The sequence below is a fragment of the Cotesia glomerata genome, linkage group LG9 (genome assembly GCF_020080835.1).
Source record: "Cotesia glomerata isolate CgM1 linkage group LG9, MPM_Cglom_v2.3, whole genome shotgun sequence".
In the NCBI taxonomy this organism is placed as follows: domain Eukaryota; kingdom Metazoa; phylum Arthropoda; class Insecta; order Hymenoptera; family Braconidae; genus Cotesia; species Cotesia glomerata.
Genome location: NC_058166.1, coordinates 12,308,870 through 12,334,353, shown reverse-complemented (window position 1 = coordinate 12,334,353; position 25,484 = coordinate 12,308,870). Strand labels below are relative to the sequence as shown.

At 30.1% G+C, this 25,484-nt stretch overlaps 1 protein-coding gene and 1 long non-coding RNA gene across 2 annotated transcripts in view; one reads left to right on the top strand and one right to left on the bottom strand.

The window, feature by feature from the left end:
• The window catches only part of LOC123271839 (alpha-2C adrenergic receptor-like), a 334,634-nt gene that overhangs the window by 193,343 nt on the left and 115,807 nt on the right, over positions 1–25,484 (bottom strand). The window lies entirely within an intron of this gene.
• On the top strand, positions 257–11,127 carry LOC123271950. The gene is made up of 3 exons (XR_006510982.1): positions 257–267; positions 8,485–8,491; positions 10,953–11,127. It is a non-coding gene; the product is annotated as an uncharacterized LOC123271950 (long non-coding RNA).

Genomic DNA, 25,484 nt, shown 5'->3' with positions numbered 1-25,484 from the left:
AGAGTATTTAATTAGAAAAAAAAAAAAAAAGATTCTTGTACCGAAATTAAAATAGTGCTTTAGAAACCATAATATTAAGATTAATGTACTTTGAGCCACATTAAACTTTACAAAATCAATATTTTTTGATGAATTAGGTCTGAAGCTTCCTAGGACCTCAAAACATCGAGATCTGATGAAAACTCGATTTTCGAAAAACAGGGTAAAACCAATAACTTCCCGATTTTCGAAAATTTTCGATTTTCTTAGCGGGAAGTTAAAAATATTGTCAGCAAGTCGATTCTTGTAAACAAGATTTTTATATCCGCTTAAAAAAACTGCTTTAAACTTTAATAAATTTTGTTTGCGTTCTCTCAAATCTGAGTTTCGCCGTTGATATTACAAAAAATTTTGTTCGATACAAATCCGCAAAGGTAAGTTTTTTGGTAATAAACTTGAAGTGATGACACTCGTCTGAGGTTATGGATACATTCTCAACAAAACCTCGTACGTAATATCTGGTCTCGCTTCGCTCGAACGATAACAACGGACTCGGTTCTGTTGAGAATATGCCTATAATCTCAGCCCCGTGACGTCACTTGAAGCTTACCACAATACCTATCTTTGCATATACGTATCGAAAATAACTATTTTTCCATGTAAATTTAACATTTTTACACATGCTAAATTCAATTTTTGTGCATAGTAAAATTTTCTTTTTTCCTAATACAAAATTGACATCATCATGTTGACAGTTTTCAGAATGTAAGTATTCCATATCCAGAAATGTAAATTTGACAATCATGCCTGAGCAGAAGTAAAACTGTAAATTTAACAGCAATGATAGTCTACTATTATATTTTTCAAATATAGATTTTCTATTCTATTCATTTTTATTCACGTATTTATGAAGTTGATAATTACAAAATAATTCTTTGTAAGCAAAAACTTTTGAATATTTCACTCGTGAATAGATCATATGAGTATAGGAAAACGATAATTATCGGTCCGACGGGGAACTAAAAGCGTGATCGTGTGCAAACTAGCGGTCACTTGTTGAACTCATCTAAGATGTTTTATCACTTTTTAAACAATTCGAATTTTTTTTATTCTCATATTTAGCAACTCAAGATTTTAAGTGGATAAAAAATACGTTTTTTAATTTTTTTACGATAATTTATCACTCTACTTCCGCAATTCACCACTTAATGGCTAATAAAAATAAAATGAACATGAAAAAATAAATGCCCGTAATTATAGAGGATTACTTAAGAAGCAAACAAAGTTGCGAAGGAAAATAGTAAAGAAAATTTCAATTTGAAAATAACCAGACAAGCAAATATTTATTTTGTCTTAAATCCCGGTACGTGTCAGATTTTCATGGAAATGTCTTGCGGTTGTTGAAAAGTCCGAGATTTTCCAAGTAGTGACGGAGAAAAGCACCATCTTAGCTTTGAATCAGAAGAAAAAAAGAAAGAAAAAATAATAATACTTCAGAATAGTTAAAGGTACTTTCATGAAAATTTCTGCTGCGAATATTAAATTTATTCTTAAGGGTATTGTTACTTACTCTTAATTTTTTTCCTTATTTATTATTTATTCTTAGTTATTTTATATTTTAATCCGGTCTTTTAAAAACTTCGCTCTGATATATAGTTTATTATTATTTTTATGAGACAAAGGAAAAACTTAGAGTTATGACTCGGCACTTGGAGATCGTAAGGAACTTATTATATATAACTCGTAATAAAGTCTTGAAGAGTAAGAAAATAATCTCTCCAAGCATCTCCATGGTGCACTTCCGTCACCATGCTATAAAATATTTAGCGGCTGCGAAAAAAAAAAATATAAAAAGATAATGAATAAAATAACATAAAAAGTAAGTCATGTAAAGTGAGTTTCAAGTACATTCGTTTCTTGTAAATTTTTTCGATACTACGAGAGGATTAATGTTTCAACTACTTTTTTTATTGCTTTTTTTAGTGCCAAAGTTGAAAAAAAGTTTAACTTTAAAAATATCTTCAGTAGAACTTGCTTCAAAATTTCTGTACAGATAATTTTAATATATTCACATAAATCCAAAGTTAATGAAATTCTTTATGTAAAATTTTTTTTGTAACTCCTGCTTCCAAAGTTCAACATTCGAGCCTTGCTCAGCCAACGCAAGGTTGCGTATTCTCGTGATGGTTACATACACTATAGTAGTGTGCGGGAAAGTAGGCGGAGTCAAACTTTCCAACTGCTAGACCGTGCGGGAATGAAAATTACCTACAATAAATGTATAAGATTCATAGAATGTATATGTCCGCCACTACCACTACAAATCAAACTATCAAGCATACTGAGACTAATTCTAGCGCCTGCGCATACCAAATAACCACATATGAATAGCAGCTTGTCGATCATCCACAGATTCGGTAGAATCTGGCGCCAAGTTCCGTTCAAATCCGTTGTAAACGGAGCGCCAGACTACCGACTGTGTTTACTGTAAGCAGAACGGTATTTCGAGGTTGCAAAATTTTATTTAATTATATGGTTCTCCTTTTTCCAAAATGATATATTATAAAATTAATTTATACTTTATTTTACTGATATTAATTAATTATAATCAATTATACCACTTAATTCACTTAAAATTATTAAATTTTATCAGCACAAACTATAGTAAGCCCAGAAATTTCGATCCTGACTTTTTTTCGATGGGGAATATCAGCGCCACAGACTAGATAAAATAAAAATGTGTAGTAATCCTTCCTATAGACACGCAACTACAGTAAAAAGTGATTCATAGCTTGCATCTATGGCCGCCAGGGTGCACTAGAATTACATCTACATAAACTGTAGCTTCAAGGGGATAGTTTGCAGTAAAAAATGCAGTCAACACGAGATTTAAGTTGTTATCAATTGTAAATTTTCATTATAATTACAAAAAATACTAAAATCCGAACAAAAACAGTTTCACTGTAAAAAAGTCGCGCCAAGTCCACGTTCATAAGACTATTAGGAAAAAAAATTTTTTTTTTCTTTACAAAAAGATACAAAATAAAAAAATTAAAAAATCCGAGTAACCGATATGATTGTTTATGATTTTCGGAAATTAAAAAAAATTTTATTGTAAATTTAAAAATTAAAAAAAAAATTTTAGAACGTACTTGGTGTGCGTCATTGTGTATTTCAATTTTTTTAAAGTCCTAGTAAATAGATTTTACGAATTTCATTAAAAGTAAAATATTTTGTAACCGCGCACACTAAATACGTTCTAAAATTTTTTTTTTAATTTTTAAATTTACAATAAAATTTTTTTTAATTTCCGAAAATCATAAACAATCATATCGGTTACTCGGATTTTTTAATTGTTTTATTTTGCATCTTTTTGTAAAGAAAAAAAAAATTTTTTTTTCCTAATAGTCTTATGAACGTGGACTTGGCGCGACTTTTTTACAGTGAAACTGTTTTTGTTCGGATATGTTCAACTCTGTGCAACTACTAACCATAACTGCGTTTATTATTTATAATTTTTTGATAACTGATATTGTTCAGCTAATTACAATATTTCTTTGTAAATAATAATTTCTCTCTGTTGAACCTTAAAAGCAGTCGTTACAAAAAATATTGTTCGATACATATGTCCCAACTGAGGCATTCACAGGGCATAATTGAGACACTCGCCAAAAGAAACGACAGGTTTACAATAAGACTGAGTACGCTTACCCCCACTTCGCACATATGTATCGAAAATATCTATTGTGTTTACTTTTTTTTTTAAAGGCAATTAAATTTAACTTATTTTTTCATTTTATGCACTTTTCGATGAACACAAAAGAAAATATTACAGTTGACATAAATTAAGTGTCAGAAATTTTTTCAACGTTCATGCATTAGCGCTGACTGCATACAGCACATTCTTATGGTATTTATGAATTAAATTAGAATTAACAAAGTGGTTAATTTTTTTTTACGGTAAAATTTCTTCTTATAAATAAAAAATCCGTTCAATTTTAAAAACTTTTTTATAGAAAAGATGATCATGTGACTGATCATAAATACAACCAGAAATTTTCGAGTGCAGAGTAATAAGTTTGTATAATTAATAAGTAATACACGATAAAACTTACATCGTTAATCAACTGGTAATTGTTTTTGAATTTGATTTTTATCTACTATTAAACTGTAATATTGAATGAAGTTTTACATAAAGATAACGGATAGAAATAAATGATAATATAAAAATTTATTAGATCTTGGGAAATTTTTGAAGCTGCCTTTAGAGTGCTGGATGAAAATTATAGACCCTAAAATGAAATTATTGATGTATAATAGTGTTAACAGTAGCTTGTTTCATAAGCTGTGACAAAAATTTTATGGAATTGAGCTACAATGTATTATCCGGTCGTTATTCAAAGATAAAAATTTTAAAAGCTGTGGAAAAATGATTAGATTAGATTATAACGTTAATAAAAGCTTAGATGAAACTTTAAAATACATTTTAGAAAATTCTGTTGTAAATCCTCAAAAAAAATGAATCCCAGAAAAAAAGACCAGAAAAAATAGACCCAGAAGAAATAAACCAGAAAAAAATAGTCTCACCGTGCAGTGCCCTTTTATCATACATGTTATGAGTGTTTATCTAGAAATAGACCAACACATAAACTGGTTGCGTGATGCACCCTTTTACCATGGATTTTGTGTGTTTTTATTCAAAAATAATCCAACACATAAGCTTTTTACCGTGCTGTTTATTAACATTTTTTACCGGAACTATTTTTTCCAAGTCTATTTTTCCGCTCAATTTTTTCTAGGGCTATTTTTTTCCGGTGCCGCGACTAGTCAACCGACGACATTTCAACCGCGACAGTTCAACCGCGACATTTCAACCGAAGACTTTTCAACCGAAGGTCAATTCAACCGCAAGACAATTCAACCGAAGGACAATTCAACCGCAAGACAATTCAACCGATGACAGTTTAACTGCAGTTTTTCTGATAAATTAATCACAAAATCCATGATAAAAGGGCCTAACATGGTAACAAGCTTCTGTGTTGGTCTAATGTCGAATAAACACACACAAAAACCATGTTAAAAAGGCGCAACACGATTACCCGCGTTTGTAATAGCCTATTACTGAGTAAACACACACAAAAACCATGTTAAAAGGGCGCAACATGATTATCCGCATTTGTGTTGGTCTAATGTCGAATAAACACACACAAAAAACCATGTTAAAAGGGCGCAATACGATTACCCGCATTTGTGTTGGTCTAATGTCGAATAAACACACACACAAAAACCATGTTAAAAGGGCGCGACACGATTACCCGCATTTGTGTTGGTCTAATTTTGAATAAACACACACAAAAAACCATGTTAAAAGGGCGCAACACGATTATGCGCGTTTGTAATGGCCTATTACTGAGTAAACACACACAAAAACCATTTTAAAAGGGCGCAACATGATTATCCGCGTTTGTGTTGGTCTAATGTCGAATAAACACACACAAAAACCATGATAAAAGGACGCAACACAATTACCCGCGTTTGTGTTGGTCTAAATAACATGATAACATTGTTGTTATTATGAACGATGGACAAGAAAATGTTTGAAAATCCCGCGTATTCGTCTTTATTGATATCGAGCTGCTTGAGGTCGATAAAGTGGTAAACTTTTTGGAGAAGCCAAATATTTATATAAGTGAGATTTTGGTATTTTCGCATTAGCTAGAGCATACTGTCCTAACCTTAAATATTTATATTTTGAAGAGTGAATTTATTAAAAATAAATAATAATATATTGTTAGAGTATAATTTTCGATTCAGTGAATTTATGATGCCGTTGAAGTTTATTAAATTGACAAAAAATAAAAAAGAATTGTATGAAGATGGTTATTTATATAACATGAAAAGTATAAATAAAGATAGTTTCACATGGCGTTGTGTTTCATATCATTCCAATTTACACTGTCCTGGAATAATCCATACAGACAGTCAGAAAACTACAGGTAATGTTAAATTTTGATATTTATTTATATTTCTATTGTTATTTTATTTTATTAACGTGATGTTATTTTCAAATTTTAGGAAATGTCATCGGTATTCTAACAACTCACAATCATGCAGCTGATGCTTCAAATGTTGGTGCTAAAATTGTTATAAGTAAAATTAAAAAACGTGCTGTCAAATGTGATGAAAATCCTAGTGCAGTCGTTGGGTCTACTCTTGCATCAGTGTCATCACCTATTGTTGCGCGGTTACCACAAATGTCTTCACTTACACGAGATGTTCAGCGAGCACGTAAAGTTAACGAGGTTACGATTCCTACATTACAATCACGCAAAGATTTGATTATTCCTGATGAACTAACTATGACTGCTAAAGGTGATCAAATATTGTTGCATGATAGTGGAGGCAACCGATCTCGATTTATAATTATTGTAACTGCGAAAAACCTAACTACACTGGGTGAATGTCAGGAATGGGCTGGAGATGGAACATTTTCATCTGTTCCATCTATATTTAACCCTTCGTCACTCGCGTCTTTTTTAGTTTCTCGCTCGCACTATAGTGAGTCTCTATAGGTTGAGTAGTTGTTAGGCGGCGATCTGCTCATGGCGCGAGTGACGAAGGGTTAAGCAATTGTATACGATACATGGTCTTGTGAAAGGCAAATTACTTCCGTTGGTATATGTATTGATGCCCAATAAGAATGAGAACACATATTCAAATGTTCTACATGTGTTAAAAAATCATTTGCCGGTTAATAATTTGAATCGTATGATGGTAGATTTTGAACCAGTTTTTTTAAATGCTTTCCGATTATGCTTTCATGATGTAGAAATAGCTGGATATCTTTTCCACTTTTCTCAATGTGTTTGGAGACAACTGCAGTCTTTAGGACTACAAAAATCTTATAATAAAGATGTGAGGTTCGCATTGAATGTGAAGATGCTAATGGCTACTGCATTTGTGCCTACACAAGATGTTTTCGGAGCTTTTGAAGATTTAGTTTGAAGTCCATATTATGAGGAAAACGAAGTTGTTCTGGAACCATTGGTGAGTTATTTTGAAAGGACTTGGATTGGCGTGCCTTCACGAAGTGGAAAGCGTCGTTCAAAGCCATTTTTTTCAATTAATTTATGGAATTGTTATGAAGCTGTGCTTGGTGGCTTAATGAGGACAAATAATGCACTGGAAGGCTAGCATAATTCGTTCAACAGCAAAGTCCGAGTTAATCATGCATCAATGTCAAAATACATCACTATCATTAAAAATAAACAAACAATTACAGAAACTCTGTTAATACAATTGAACACTGGATTAAGTATTGCAGCCAAAGGTAAAAAGGTCTACGCTGATATTGAATATCGGCTTCATAATATCGTTTCTGACTATAAATCTACAAATAAGTTGAAGTATCTTCATGATATTGCGTCTGTTTTGTCGTTATAATTTATCATGATATTATTTAAATTAATCGTCATCTAACATTACTGTATATTCGTTATTTCGTTTTTCAATATATAAAAAACGGTCAGAAATGTAGTTTTTGTTGTATTTCAAGATATGTAATAATAATAATCAGGGCCTGGAAGTTGGGGCAAAACAATTAAAAATAAAAAAAGAGCGAAATTCACACGACAATGCCTAGCAATAAAACAATAGCGAGCAAATTCACACGCATAATTCATGTCATAGCCTAGAAATTAAATGTCAAAACAAAATAAGTTTGGCAGCAAAAACACGTGTGTTTATGTTGAAGAACTCTGAAATTAGCTGTAAAATGAAATATAAATAAATTTATTACTTGGTGCGTTTGCAGACAAAAAGTAAGACAAAAAATAATACAAAAAATAAGACATGAAATAAGACAAAAAGTAAGACAACAAGTAAGACAAAGAATAAAACAGAAAATAAGACAAAAAATCTGGAAATCAGTTGACCGCGCAGGCCAACCCTAAAATCTCCCGCTAAGTTTGGATTTCAAGCGCCTTAGAATGAGTTTTTTGGTTAATATTTGAGCTTTTTAAGCTTAACCGTTTTTCATATATTGAGCTCTTTGAGCTCAAAATATATTTATTAAACTATAACTTTTGAATGCGTCGTTCGATTTTCATTTTTTAAAAAGTATTCGACGCAGTTTTTAAAGCACAAAAAGAAAATCTATAGGTTTATATTGATTGGCTGAGGAATCTCAGATATTTTTTAAAAATACCGAAAAATAATTTTGTGAATTTTTAAACAACTAAAACTTTTGAATGCGTTGTTCTATTTTAATTTTCGAAAATGCATTCGAAGCAGTTTTTCAAGCACAAAAAATGTATGTATAAAACAAAATATTTATAGTATAAATATATATTATAATATTTATAGCTCAAAGAGCTCAATATATGAAAAACGGTGCTTTAAGCTTAAAAAGCTCAAATATTAACCAAAAAACTCATTCTAAGGCGCTTGAAATCCAAACTTAGCGGGAAATTCTAGGGTTGGCCTGCGCGGTCAACCGATTTCCAGATTTTTTGTCTTATTTTCTGTTTTATTCTTTGTCTTACTTGTTGTCTTACTTTTTGTCTTATTTCATGTCTTATTTTTTGTATTATTTTTTGTCTTACTTTTTGTCTGCAAACGCACCAAGTAATAAATTTATTTATATTTCATTTTACAGCTAATTTCAGAGTTCTTCAACATAAACACACGTGTTTTTGCTGCCAAACTTATTTTATTTTGACATTTAATTTCTAGGCTATGACATGAATTATGCGTGTGAATTTGTTCGCTATTGTTTTATTGCTAGGCATTGTCGTGTGAATTTCGCTCTTTTTTTATTTTTAATTGTTTTGCCCCAACTTCCAGGCCCTGATAATAATACTAATAATCACAATTATAAAGTTTTTTTCGCATTATTTTAAAAATAAAAAAATGATTATTGTGCCCTTTTATCATGGGTTTTGAGATTAATTCATCAGGAAAACTGCAGTTAAACTGTCATCGGTAGAATTGTCTTGCGGTTGAATTGTTCTTCGGTTGAAAAGTCGTCGGTTGAAATGTCGCGGTTGAAATATCCGCGGTTGTACTGTTACAGAACCATGTTTTCCGATTAACAAAAATTGGCCATATCAGGATATATTTGTCTGAACATAACTTAATATGTCCATATCGAGTCTAATATGATCATACATGTCTAAATATAATTTTTTAACTAAGGTTGTTTCGAAATTTTCCGATAGATGGCGCATGATAATTGAATTTTCTCTTTAGAAGAGAGTTAATTTTGAAACGTTATTAAATAAAAAGCATTTTTTGACTCTTCTAAGGAGCTCATTTGACGTTTGTATTTAGTTCAATAATCCAGTAATCCAATTTCGATCCAATACGAAGTTTGTTGACGTACATGATTTTAGATAAAAATTGGAAAATAATTTTTTTATCATCACATATAACCTGATATGGCCAAATACGAAAACAAGTCGATTAAAAACGATTATTATCTTGATTTGAAATAGGAATGTGACAAATGACAAGTATCATTTATACAAATCGATCATTGCTCTAGAGTAACCGCTGTGCAGCGAAATCTAATAACTCTCGATTAGCCATGAATTCATTCCAAATACTACAGTACAGAGAAATGAGTAATGAGTAATCAGTAATCCTCAATGAGTAATGATAATTGTAGTGAGAGCAAACAAATATATTGAAATCGAATTAATGTAACAAACGTTAATCCAGATACCAATAAGTTAATTATTTTATTAGTTCATATATATGTTGTGTTATTAATATAACATTAAACATCAAATGTGTATGTTTGTAATTGCAATCGCCTATGGTTTAAAAGAGAAACTCATTACTTCAACTGCACAGTATTATATGTATGTATAATATGTTCGTACAATCACATACCGGTGGTTAATCGATAACTTATAGAGGATACTTGTGGTGTAATCAATTACGAAATGGAATTAAAGAGGAAAGTACTTCGAAGACTATTGAAATGATATGTTGATTCGTAATCTATTAATAGTACTGTTGAATACTAGAAGTTAATAATTATAATCATAATTATCGGAGTAAGTATATAGCTTAGTCCGTGGATGTTAATAGAAAATTATAATTATGATTATTAATATTACGGATAAAGTTTTAAATTAACATTCGGTACCAGTGGCATCAAATTTATACCCCCTGCCAAAAAAAAAAAAAATAAGTCTGAGTGACTTTAAATATTTCACTGAAAAAGGACGTCACTCGCAAGATACCTAATCAAACTTGGCTTTTCCGGTTTTAATATTCCATATTAAAAGTGTACGTACACGCTGAAGTTTAAACATTTTTCATACTGCATTTCCGTTTCTTTTGATACTGCACGGAAAAAAAGTATTGCTACTGGAGCCATATATTAGATAGCTACTCGTAGATTGCTATCTTATTATTTATAATATGTATAATACAACATGACTCTGGTAGGAATATGTTAGCTAGTTATAATTACTATTTAATAACATTTTACAATGATCTTCTCACAACGATCTCTCACCACACAGAATATACATATATCACACTATTCATGGATCGTTGATTAATTAATTTTATTTTCTCACTTCTGGATATACATTCCATAGAATTACACCTGTTCACAGAAACCAAAAAAAAAAAAAATAAAATACCAAATTTACATATACATTAAATAAATCAAGAATAATAGCAATAAATATTGAATAATTAAATCATAATAAATTAAGACATTGATTTAAGAGTTATTGATGACATACCTATAAAAAATTTGATTTATTAATTGAATAATTTCGAATTAATTAGGTTTTCATTACTAAATGAACAAATAAGTTCAATTAATAAATATAACAAAAGTTTAATAATAAATAGTGATAATTATCAATTAGAATTGAAATAATTATGTTAATTTATTTTAGTTACTATCAATAAGTATAATTGTAGCAGAAGTCCGAAAATTTATTTAAAAGTATTATTATTATTATGCTTTACTTGTACACCTCTCGGTTTTTACAAGACTGATTCCTCTTTTTCTCCTAGCTCTACGCTTTTTCTATTTCTCATATTGGACCTCAGCAAGTCCCACCCGACACTTCATTTCTACTTTTTGCGGCTGTGGACCAACTTGTGCTTTCTGTACCATATTCACCCTGAACCTCACCTTCTCAGGCTGTTGGAACAGAATTATGGGAAAACCACAGAGAAAACCCATGATAGTACAGTCGGAGCTGGGCTAAGTCTACAGTGATTGATAAGAAACTCTTCTTTATCGACCATTGGAGCATTAGGCCCCTCTTCTAGTGTGCAGAGATCCCTCGCGCTAGCCAACGCTGACTAAAGTGGTCACCCATTCAAGTTGTTGCTTAAATGTGTGATCGCCCAAGTCAGATGTGTGCCGCCCGGCTATCTCTGCCACTTCCAGAGGCTGGTAACGTAACGTAACGCACATATTTTGAATTATAATCTCTGAAAAATATTGGTACGTGCTGGGATCGAACCCGGGTCCCACTCTTTCGAAAAGCGAGCACCGAGCCGACCAGGCCATTGCCAGCCTAATTTATTTAAAAGTAATAAATAACTTAATTATTACAACAATAAGACTTAAAAGAAACACGTTTGAAACTTAAAAAAAAATTTCCCATAACAATTTTTTTTTTTTTAACCAAGTTTTAATTCGTTAAACAACTTTCACAAATCAGCTGTCTCCTGATTTAATACTAATTTATTTTTAAAAAATTAATTCATAACTGCATGATAATTGAATAAATCTGCATTAATTAAAAAATCAATTCGTCTTTAGAAAAAAAATTTTTTTAAATCATTCATTTTTAGTTTCGATAGAATTACACTTTAATATAATCATTTTTCTAAACGAATTTTCATTAACTATTTTTTCACCGAATGCTATGTAATAATGCACCTATGAAATAATTTTTAATTTGGATAAAATTTTTTCCAGTAGATATCAGTGAATTGATGATAAATAAAGCAAACATTTACTAAAATTTTAGAAGATAGCCCTTAGAGCAATACCGGATTTTTCTTCCTAGATTACTACAGTAACAGTCTGATAGATGGTTAACTTAAGTAGAGGTAGCTACTATAGCTATACAGAATTGCTACAAGAGCGATTTATTTTTCTTTGTTTGCCAACTTATGACAAAAATGATCATTTAAAAATTATTTCTATGATTGCTATGAGATTTACCAATATCATATATAGCCTATGATTCGCGCAATTACATGTTCTTTGTACATAGTCATTTCCATTGGGATCGATTAGCTGTTCTTGAGTTGTAGAAAGACATACAGACAGATAGACCAACAATAATTGAAAATCTAGCAGAATTGATTAGTGAGTCATGAAATAAATATTAAGGTATCACAAAATTTCACAAAAAAATTAAATATATAGACAGAGCCTACACGATAATAAATTTTCTTTAAAAATTACCGTCAAATTCATGTTTTTCGTAGGATGAATGGCACGAACTCATCGTTTGTCTGTAAGTGAGATAATTTTTTTTTTTTTTTTTTTTTTTTTAAATAAATTTTATCATAATCTTACCGTAAATTTTTTGAGATTTTCCATAAATTTTATCTAGTTTGCCGTAAAATAAATGAATTTTTTCGGAATTTTTATTGCAATAATAGTAATAAATTAAAGGCCGTATTATATACCATGATTACAGTGAATTTACCGGCAATTTTTAGAGGGAAATTCTTTGCGTGAGCAGATTTATGCAGCCAGTCTAGATTTAATTTTTAATGACAGTCTTTAATTAAACACACTCGAATATTTTATATAAATAAAGTTAATTTTTTTTTGTAATAATTTACAGAGAAACTTAGAAATTTAAAATGATATAAGCTTTGCAGTAAAAAAATTTAATCATATATTTTTATCTATTTACCTATTCCAATCATAAAATAAGTGCTCAACACATCCATATTTGAATTTATCAAACTTTTTACATTTATCACCCTGCAAAGAAAAAAAAAGAGAGAGAGAGGGAGAGAACGTGAAACACTCGATGCCAAACGAGCGGTTTTTTTTTGAATAGCTAAATTTTTGAAAGCATACAAAAAGTATGAATGCACTCCTAAGTTTTAGGTGAATAACTTGGAAGCTTTTAGAAAAATCGTAATCGTGAATTTCGTACAATTTTGGTTGTATGCGCGTACATACGGTGAATATAACATTTGAACAAAAGATGAAACACTCTAAAAGCAGCATTACAGTCATACGTCGGCTGTATATCATTACACGACTTTATAACACCACAACTCTATTTGGCACTATGTACATAATCGGGATATGTATTTATATGCTCTTTCATCTAAGCTTTCAGACAAAAAAGTTGCTATATGTGAGAGTGTGTGTAAAAGTCAAAAGTGCGGAAATTCCTGATATGACATGAAGCGCTTTGATAAAAAACTTTTCAGTTCAATATAATCACGAATAATAATTTATCACAGTTTTTTTTTTTTTTATCGTCTTTTTTTAAGTCAATTATTTGATCTTTATTTTTTTTGGCGCGTACGGAGGTAAAGAAAACAAAAAAAGCGATAAATTTATATTGAAGTTAGGTGAAATGGTGATGGATAAAATTTGTTCCAATGCAGTAATCACTGTTGATGTGATAGAGAATATAAAGTCAAGTTTAGTCTGGTGGAATTTTCACATCCAAGTGACTTTACGGGGATGGGAATTTTTTTCAACGGTTTAAATTCAGGTAAAGAAGCCGAGAAAGTGATAGAGTGGGTGGAAGAAGGTGAGTATGAGGAAGAAGTGTGAAAGGAAAAAACAAACAAAGGAAAACGGAATTTTTAGACAAGATGAAAAAGACTACTGAAAAATCGGCGTTTCGTTTCTTCGGTTTCTCCTTCGTCATACCTTTTTTTTTCTTTTATTTTCATTTCACGGGTGTGGCTGAGTCTAACGGCGTGCGGGCATCGATTTTTCTGTCCGTTTCCCAATAACGTGTCAGTCTGGAATCTACCAAGTAAAACTCGACTATTCCTATTTCATCGGTTTCTTACTACATTTTTGGTTTATTACTATTATTATTATTATAATGATTGTTGTTATCATTTTTTAAGTAGGTCTTACACTATACATTGATTTGACTCTTATCTGAAGCTCCAAAATTCTTCAATATTTTTACTTGAAATTTAGATTGTTATACATAAAATAATGATAAATAAACGTCTAAATATTTACTGTCTAGATTTTAGTTACGGGAGCTGTTTGATACGGAATAGTGAGGATAAAGTCGATTCATCACAGCTTTAATAGAAAATTTTAAGGTGGATTTGAAAGAAATCTAAGAAATATCGTTCTGTAAAAGATATTCTTGCTTTGAAGTTATTTCAAGACTCGTGAAAAAATTTTCTAATATGGTTCGATGTGTCTACATATAATTTTAGGACCAAAGTTAGTGTTGAAAAAGTCCGACAGGTGGCACATGATTGTTGAATTTTCTTATTAGAAAAGAGTTTAGTTTGGAATTTTAAGTTATACAATAAAAATAATTTTTTTACTTTCCTGAGGAGCTTATCTGACTTTGATTTCTAATGTAATTAACTAGTCAGTCAATTTTTCGTTTAATTTAATATATTTATTGACGTACAAATTTATAGAAAAATTGAAAATTGGAAAATAATGATGAATAATTCTTTATTCTAATATATAACCTGATATTCCGTACAAAAATGGATTGATCAATTATTGATCAATAATTGATCACTAAGTGATCAACAATTGATCACTAAGTGATCAACAATTGATCACTAACTGATCAATTATGAGTCTACCATAGATCAACGAGAGATCATTCAGAGATCGCTAATTAATCACTCTATGGAGACTAGGGTGTCCGTTATTTACCAAGTTGGCTATTTCCACTTGGGTACCGTCAAAATTATTTCTGCTTGACCTAAAAAAAATTTTAGAAACAAAAAAAAATTTTTACGATGCCGTTTAATCCTGCCTAAATAACGATACTTTTTCCATTTAATTAACATGGGATTATTGCACTTTTCAGCAAATAATTTTTATTTCGCTCATTATACTCCCTAACTTACCAACAATACTCGATTCTGTTTCTATTATGATCCCTTTAGATGGAGAAATTTTTAAATTGGCGCCAAAAATTTATATCATAACCTTTGAAAAGGCCAAAATTTATTTTTATAGACTTTTCTGGTTATTTTACTTAAACTACTTACTAATTAATTTTTATTTTGAATTTTGTGTAAGATCTTTTATTTGAAACTGTCAATAATCATACAGGTTATAAATATAAATTTTAACATTCAAATCATTATTGATTTTATTTTAATACATATGTTAATTATTGAACTTTTATTTTTGTTGTCAGGCATTCCTTAGTAGCATTTGAAAATTCATTCTTATACTTTTTTATCACCTGGAGAAGATATTGTTTTTGATTCTCATCTTTAGCTACCATATTTATACATTCTTGAGCCAATTGTACAGCTCTCTCTCTCTCCGCTACATCATTAACAACTTTAATCTTGATAGCAATCTCTTATCCTTTTATATAATCATCATCAAGAAAAGTTAATGCTTCGCCACTAGACATTGATCCACCCGCGCTTGTCAAACGCAATGGCAAATAGTTTTCTGAAAGAAAATCAATTATGTTTTATTGTTAAATAAATGCACTTAATAGATAATTCAACGTAATGATTGAGTTCAAGTCTAATACCTGAATTTTCTCTTGATAATTCAGAATCGTTCAACTGGTGTTCTATATAACAAGATGCTGCTTTAATGTTTTAGAGGTTAACACTTCGATGGACCGATTATCATTTACAACAAGTGGATTATCAGAAGTTGATACTTCAGTAGGGCGATCATGATCTTGTTTCTTTGAAATACAATATATATTGAATTTTAAGTCACATGAAAAAATATTTTCAAGTATTTTATGAACGTTTCATTTATTAATTGACTAATATTTTATTGATATTACCAGATAAATCAATTACATTTCCTCGTTGATTGTCCGAAAAATTCAGATGGAATTATCTTTCTGATCGTTGATCGATTAAAAAGTTTTTATATCATTGCTGACCATTTCAAAAACTCTGCCGTGAGCTATGTCAAATAAACTTTATAATTTAATTGAAAACTCTTGCTCTTTTTGTTGGTTTGAGGACACACCTGCATTTTTATGCAGATTTCTGTATTCATCGTGCAATTTTTACAATTTTTAAATACATCGTTTGTCATCTAAAATAAAAATACGAGCAAATATCCAAAAATTTTTAACTTTTTCAATAGTTATTTTACATCCATCGCACACTGTTATTTTCACGTTTTTAGTATAATAAAATAGTAACCTTAAAGCTTGTTCATCAGTAGCTAATTTATTACTATTTATATCATCCGTAAGGTTTTCCAATAAAAACATCGGTTTTCGTAAATTTTTTTCTAAACTCATGATGAAAGTTCTTGATTTTCAATAGATTGGAGCTCTCGCGGTTAGAAAGATATTTTTAGTTGGATACCGATCAATTTTTCCACTTTCAATTCATTGCACTAATCACTTCAACCTTACAATTAAAAATTTAATATTATAACATAAATTAAGGATTGTTCCGTTTACTATCCAAAAATGAAATATTGTCGTTAAAAGAACCACAACAACGAGAATAGACAGTGAGTTAAAAATTAATTTATCGTTTTTATTTACTTTAACGACCGTATACGACAATATATCTAGTTGTTTTATTAAATTTGTGTTGGTAATAACCGTATTACCGTACTTAATTCCTTCACAGAATCACGGTGTAATCCGTACTTAATTCCTTCATAGAATCACTGTGTGACTTCAGATAATTTATTAATTAAAATTATTTTTTTGGAAGAAAAAAATAAGAAACTTTAAATGAAATACAAAATAAAAATTAATTAGTAAGTAGTTTAAGCAAAATAACGAGAAAAATCGATAAAAATAAATTTTGACCTTACAAAAGGTTTTGTGATGAATTTTTTGGGCCGATATGGAAATTTCTCCATCTAAAGAGATCATAACAGAAGCAGAATCGAGCATTGTTGGTAAGTTAAAAAGTATAATGAGTGAAATAAAAATTAGTTGCTAAAAAGTGCAAAAATCCCATGTTAATTAAATGGGAAAAGTATCGTTATTTAGGCAAAGTTAAGCGGCATCGTAAAAATTTTTTTTTGTTTCTAGAATTGATTTTAGGTCAAACAGAAATAATTTTGACGATACCTAAGTGGAAATAGCCAACTTGGTAAATAACGGACACCCTAATGGAGACAATACGGAAAAATGTTAGAAAATTATTTATGCGACCTCTATTGATAAATTTTCGGTCGTAGCATATTGATGGCTTGATGATTGGCCATCAAGCTCTCTAGCTTATCACAAATTAAATTCTACTATGATTAATCATTAAATCACCATCTAGAAATAGAATAAAAATTAAAATTACAAAATTGCCTGACTTTGACGTGCAAGAAATAAAGCACTATCTCAACCGCTTTGGGTTGGAAGACAAGCAACAAAATTAGCACGTGATCGGTTACACAGTAAAAAATATTGTGTATTTGCGTCAAAAACGGTCTGTGTTGAAAAATTTTGTGTTGATTTTTGTGTGTTAATTTGACACTTTTTTTGTGTTACCTGAATTTTAACATTAAAATAGTGTTTTTTTCATGATATCAACACTTTTTGTGTGTTACTAGATAAAATGACACAAAATTAGTGCTAAGCGGGAAATATTAACACTAAGTTTGTGTTGTTAGCGCGTTCTTTCTTCAGTTTACGCACCAAACGCATTGTATTACCGGACAGCTATTTAACCACGCGTGCGTATAAATTAAAGTGTTAAATATTGTGAAAAATAGTTTATTTAAATATATTTGATAAAAGTACCAGGTTGTTTTCAATAAAAAAAAGTAAATTTGATATTCATTAAAGTAAGTAAAAGTTTACTGTATTTATAATCATATAAAATGCTCAACTAACCTCACTTTCCTATAATAAATTTACTAAATAAAATATTATTTAACGATAAAATTTATAATAGTTATTAAAAATGACAGACTTTGAACAATTTCTCTGTTAATTTAACAAATTCATAAAAAAAAATATCAAAAAATTTATTGATTTTATGTTTTTCTTTTGTATTTTTATTTTATATTTTCTGACACTAGTTTTATTTTTTATAAAGATGACTGATAGTTCACAAGGAAATATTATGTTTATGTTTTGGTTACGCTACTGAACAAACATGTCAGACATTTGTCATCAATGTTTCAGATTCACCATACATTAAAAGCTGGGAATTACACGAATTGGATGCCGAAAATTTTGTGATGATTACTAATTATTGTTATTAATTTATAAAAAATAAATTAAGCATTAAGTAAGTTTAAGATGAGTAAATCATATATTTGAGTTGAAGACTATTGGTACTTGACTCAAATTTAAATAAATGAAATAAACTAATTTTCTTAATAACCATGAAAAATTTATTTATTTTTAAATAATTCCCTAATCTTTATATTCAAACTCAAATAATAAGTTTTTTTTGTTGAAAATACACTAATAAATACTATTTTTTGTGTTGAAAATTAACACTAAAATTGTGTTGACGGATTTTAACACTAGGATTGTGTTGATTTTACACAAAATTTTTTACTGTGTAGAAATGATCCAATGATTTTGTGATTTTGTAAGAAATTATCCAATGATCATTTAGGGATTAATTTTTTATCGCTGAGAGATCATACGGAGAATAATCATTGACCATTACGCGATAAATTAATAATCATTAAGTGAACAATTAGCAATCACTCAATGATCAATTAATGATGTCTGAGTGATCAGTTAATGATCATTGAGTGATCAATTTTTTATCACGAGCTGATCGATTATTGATCACTGACAGGTATGCTATTAATCACAGAAATCAACGATTGATCACTTCGAGATCACTCAACAATCAATTTATTAACACTGAATGATCAATTGATGAATCTTAAATGATCAATGAATGATCACTGAGTTATCAATTGAAGATTACCGAATGGTCTATTCTTTATTACTGAGGGATCTATTATTGATCGTAAGTTGATTGAACATTGAATATCACCGACAAGTTACCTATTAATCAAAGAGATCAGACATTAATTAGTTAGAGTTCACTTCGTGATTAATTTGATCAGTGATCTTTAACTGATCGCTCAGTGATGATTCATTGATCATTCAGTATTCATCAATTGATCATTCAGTGTTCATAAATTGATCGTTGAGTGATCTCGAAGTGATCAATCGTTGATTTCTGTGATTAATAGGATACCTGTCAGTGATCAATGATCGATCAGATCGTGATAAAAAATTGATCACTCAATGGTCATTAACTGATCACTCAGACATCATTAATTGATCATTGAGTGATTGCTAATTATTCACTTAATGATTATTAATTTATCGCGTAATGGTCAATGATTAATCACCGTATGATCTTTCAGCGATAAAAAATTAATCTCTAAATGATCATTGGATAATTTCTTACAAAATCACAAAATCATTAGATCATTTCTAACCGATCACGTGCTAATTTTGTTGCTTGTCTTCCAACCCAAAGCGGTTGAGATAGTGCTTTATTTCTTGCACGTCAAAGTCAGGCAATTTTGTAATTTTAATTTTAATTCTATTTCTAGATGGTGTTTTAATGATTAATCATAGTAGAATTTAATTTGTGATTAGCTAGAGAGCTTGATGACCAATCATCAAGCCATCAATATGTTACGACCGAAAATTTATCAATAGAGGTCGCAAAAATAATTTTCTAACATTTTTCCGTATTGTCTCCATAGAGTGATCAATTAGCGATCTCTGAATGATCTCTCGTTGATCTATGGTAGACTCATAATTGATCAGTTAGTTATTAATGATTGATCAGCTCGAGATCAATCATTGATCACTTCATGATCAATTATTGATCACTTAATGATCAATTATTGATAAATAATTGATCAATCTATTTTTGTACTGGACATATTAAAAAACTTTCTTACGAGGATCGAAAAAAAAAATGTGCTTGATGTCTCAAAAGATTTGATACTTTATAATAAATTATTTCTTTAATTTTGTGTTCTACCGTGCGGGCTTAAAAAGTATTTGATAAGAAATAAGTACATTTAGCTCACAAGCAATTTTCAACTATGTAACTTAAAATATGAAAGTAACAAGTCTCGAGGTAAATTACATCTGCATCAATTATGAAAATATATAAAATTGTTGAGTATTTATTCAGCGATGTGAAAATAAAAGTAAGTTTTAAATGAGACATAGAGTAATAAAAGTGATAAAATAAAAAGGGAATAAAAATAATGTAAAGTCATTAAATAGAAGTGAAAACAGTGTAAAAATAACTAAAAGCGACAGTTTTTATGTCTCGAGTGAATAACACCGAAAAAGTCGTTTTTTGATCATCTATCTAAAAACCCCAAGGGGATTGTATAACCATAATTCTTTGTAAAAAGTTAAGTTATATTTTTTTCTTGTTCGTTTCCGTGTTCAATCTTGTCGTTTATTTTAAAATATTACGACGTTATTTCCATCAAGTCACAAACACTATAAGTCTAATATAAATGCGGTCTTACTTGATTTTGCGTAAAAAAAATTGTATTAAATTTATCCAGAAATAAAATTAGTAAGGACTCAATAACCTTTACTGTCATTCCAATTGCTATTTTTAATGTTATTGCAATTAGTATTAAAAATTAATAGACTTTGCGAATGGACTGAATTTTAGGCTTCGATTATGTAGTTGTAAAAAAAATTTTTAATTGATGCACTGAAAGAGAATTTACGTAATATAAAAAAAAAATTAAGTGCTCAAAATTGCACTCATTACGTTTTTGAGCTCTTCAAGCTCAAAAATATAATTTTCGTGTAGTTTTGAGCTCTCCGAGCTCAAAAGTCTGATGAAAGTTTAATAAAACACTATTTTTTGAATTTTCAAACCACAATAACTTTTGAATGAATGAACCGATTTTCACGTGGTTAGCATCATTCGACGCAGTTTTTCAAATTCTATGATACATTTTTAAACACAAATTGATCAAACTAGAAATTTTGGAGTTATGTGAAAAAAACACTTTTTTTCGATTTCTTTCGTCAACGATAACTCACGAACGAATCAACTGATTTTGACCGGCTTGGTGGCGATCGATGTGGTTTTTCGATGTTAAGAGCTGATAAGTTTTTGGAATTGATTGGTCAAGCCGTTTGAAAGTTATTAAAAAAAAAAACCACATTTGAAAAAATTTTTTTTCGCAGTTTTTTTAAGATTTCTCAAAATCTATCAGTCTGAATCAGTCCAACTTGTATTTAAAATCTAAGTTTAGTCGAACCCCTTTGAATGGTGCCAACCGCGATCAAATCGGTTAAACCGTTCAAAAGTTATGAGAGGTTTACATACACACCTCCCCCCCCCACACACACACAGTTTTTCAAGCACAAAAAATTATTTATTCCTAACCAAACAGTTTAACTTAAAATTTTTAATGTCAAAAAAACACTTGTTTCGAATTAGTTAAAATTAAATATCTTTCGAACGATTTGACCGGTTTTAATTCGGATTGTAATCGACGTAATTTTCTGAACACAAAGAGATTATTCTTTTATGTCATGAAAGATCCAGACAGAAATTTCGAAGTTATTCCCAAAAAACCTTTTTTTTTTTTGAAAATTATATTTTTGAGATTTCTCGCCATCAACCGAACTGAATTGATTTATACTCACAAACAATCTAGTACCAACGTTGTTCTTTCGAACGCCACCAACCACGTTTCGATCGACTAAACCATTCAAAAGTTACAGGGAATTTACATACATTTTCGAAAACCGGGGTAAAACCAATAACTTCCCGATTTTTTTTTTAAATCATGGATTTTCATTGCGATAAGTTAAAAATATTCTATTTTCAATTTTACTCGTGCTTCGAGGCATTTAGAATTAATTTAATTTAAGAAACTTACCTGCTAGACAAGACAATAAAACTAAAACGAGAAAAAAAAAAGTTTGTCTAATATAATTGTCATATTCTGCGGCAATAAATTTCAATAACGTGACCTCTACAAATTTCTTCTTATCTTAATCTGACTGGTCATTAGTGTCATTTCTTTTATGCTATGTTTTTTCCTGATTTATAATTAATGAGGATTACTGGGGTCATATCGTTTCGTTGTTTTACCGACTCTGTTATTGGCCTCTAGGCGGTGCGGTCTTCAGTAAAAAAGTAAATCAATAACCTACACTCAGTGTAACAATGGCCTATATTTCCGAGAAAATCCTCGGAGGAAAAACATATATGAAGAACTAAAGATTAGAGTTTAATGATCTGAGAGCTTCCAGTATAATTTGCGATGTACACTATGCACGTACAATTTTGTTAAATTAGTAAATTTTTTAGTCAGATGGATTAAAGTCAAACAAGTTGTAGGTACCATTGACCTTATGACTTCTTGAACTAGTTTTTTAATTATATTATACAATGCTGATGATTTGTTGACATCTTAATCGAAACTAGAGGACATTTATAATCGAAGAAATCTGTCCATTATAAATCGTAGGGAGATAAATTTCGTGAGGAAAACTCAGTCAAAAATAACTTTGCCAATAATCTATATTATTAAGGGAATAAAAAAAATTTTGTCTGCGGCGTATGCATATGATGAAATGAGTTTTTCAATTAAATTTAGTATCATTGAGAAGGTCTTGACCCGAATTAGTGCCTTTTAAATGTTTCATATGCTTTTCAGCGTAAGTAATTTTATTATGATAAAATTTCGAAGTAATTCTAAATAGATTCAAATTTCACGATAAACGTAATTCGTTTATTTATTTTGTTTTTCACATGTCAATGTAGTTATAGGTAAAAAATTAATTCATATAATTTAGAGGCTAAGAAAAACTTCGTAACGAATATATCGCGTTCCAGATGCCATAAGGACGTATACCAGCAAAAGACCCCGGTGAAAAGCCATAAGGGCGTATAAAAAATTTTTTTTCGAGAATCAACGTAGTTTCTATTATCATCCGAATATAGATATATTTATCCGAAATGTGCAGAAATGCAAAAAAAAAAAATTTATACGCCCTTATGGTTCCTGGGAGCCACCTCGGATGCCATAAGGGCGTATAAAAAAATTTTTTCTTACTCCCTCGGTCGAAAGTACGTGATCCTGATCCGATTGCACGGCAGAAAGTGTCACATTCATGCATTGGTAAATCTATACCAGCGCCCTCTAGGCAAGCGGGAGTAAAAACTTAGTCATATGCACTGATACTCAATACGTGAGACATCGCCTATACAACCTGCGCAACACACGCTTACCAGTGCGGCCAGACACACGCTTACCAGTGTGGTGTACTGACGCTTACTTCAGTAAACCTTCTTTTAACTCGGGCTCATATAACCTTAAAATTTTTTTACGATTTACTTAATGCTAATGTTGATCAGTGAATATTATTTAGAGACTGAAGAGTGACACAAATAAAAAAATGTCTTCATCTGATGAATCGACAGATGAAGAAGAAGTCAGTAAAAACTTTGAAAATGAGGCACAATTAATAGTAGAAACTGACACCTTACCTAAAAAGTCCGCTGAAAGATATTTGCTTGTTTACAATACTTACCAAAACTGGAAACAAGACAATATCAATTCTTTATCAAATTCTGAGGAGAGTAATCTTATTGTATATTTCAAGAGATTAAGTGAAAAATTAAGTCCATCTACTCTGTGGAGTGTCTTTTCTATGCTAAAATCAACCTTAAGAGCTAAAGACAACATTGATATTCAAAAATTTCATAAATTAATAGGTTTAATTAAAAATAATGCCAAAGGTTATAAGCCCAAAAAATCTGCCGTCCTAACATGGGATGAGGTTATGAAATTTTTGAATAATTCACCGGATTACGATTATTTAGTTCATAAGGTATGTGTTTGTAATTTTTTTACTATTTAATTAATATTTAAACTATTTAATTAATTAATTTATTTACATTTTTATTTTAATATTTTTAGGTTGTGTTAATTTTCGGTATTTGTGGGGCTACCAGGTGTGATGAACTTAAAGAACTTCAAGTTGCGGACGTCGAAGACCTTGGCGGGAAATACTTGGTTTCTATAAATGATTCCAAAAACGGTCTGCCTCGTAAATTTGTTATTGGAAATCTTTTTTATGAAAGAGTAAAAAAATATATCGCATCAAAGCCTTCTGATTTTAAAACAGAAAGATTTTTTATTCAATATCATAAGGGCAAATGTTACCGACAAGTCGTAGGCCGAAATAAAATTGGCCAAATCCCTAAAACTATTGCTGAATACTTGGAATTGACTAATTCACACCGTTACACTGGACACTGTTTACGCCGAACTTCGGCTACGTTATTATCGAACTCTGGAGCAAATACTACAATGCTTAAGCAATTGGGAGGTTGGAAGTCGGCTGGTATAGCAGAAGGTAATTTTTTTATTTATTAAAAAAAATAATCAATATATTTCCTAATTTAAATTTAATGTATATTTACAGCGTATATTGAAAACTCATTGACTAACCGGCAAAAAATATTTGACAATATTACTCTTGCGGCTAAAGCTGGTGATGAATCGAATCCTCTACCGTCGACAAGTGGAACTGGGGCAACTACACCAATAAACACCGATCAAAGTAAAGAATCTACGCAAGTTAATGTCAATTGTGATAATTTTTCTGACGACTTTGACTTGGACGACGACACTATAACAGCAATTGAAAGGTCATTTGTATTAGACGAACCAAAATCACCCCTGCCTTTGTTTACAACAGGAAACAACAAAGAAATAATTATAACTATTAACCCTGAAACAGCACAACCTGTTCATTTTTTGAAAAAACCGCCTATCTCGGTTTTTTCTTGTGAAAACGAAAGTGAACCGCCACTTAAAAAATTAACAGGCCAAGAAACAAGTCGTGTATCAAAAAAGCAAGCAACAGCATCGACATCTGCTAATAGTACTACACATAAAAAAAAATCAACGTCTACTAATAGTGAGACAAATAATCTGACATCAAAAATTATATCTTCAAATATTAATACAAATGACCTGGTATCGGGATCTACATCTACAAGCTCAATTACTAGCAAAAATCCAAATGTGAAATATGAAAACTGTGTATTTCACGGCAATATAATTAATAATTTTTATGTTTCTGATAGTAAAACTACTGAGAAAAATTTATAATTATATAAGTTTCTATTATATAAGTTTCATTTTAATTATAATACATGTGTGTATTTAAAATTAATTATTATTAAAAAAAAAAAAGACTTTTACAAAATCAACTATAATAAAATTAATAACTTAGAGTGTTACAAAATGAGTTTTGTAATTATGGTAAAAATATATTGTCCTTTATTTATAGATGGATTTGATGCCTGCCCCCCCG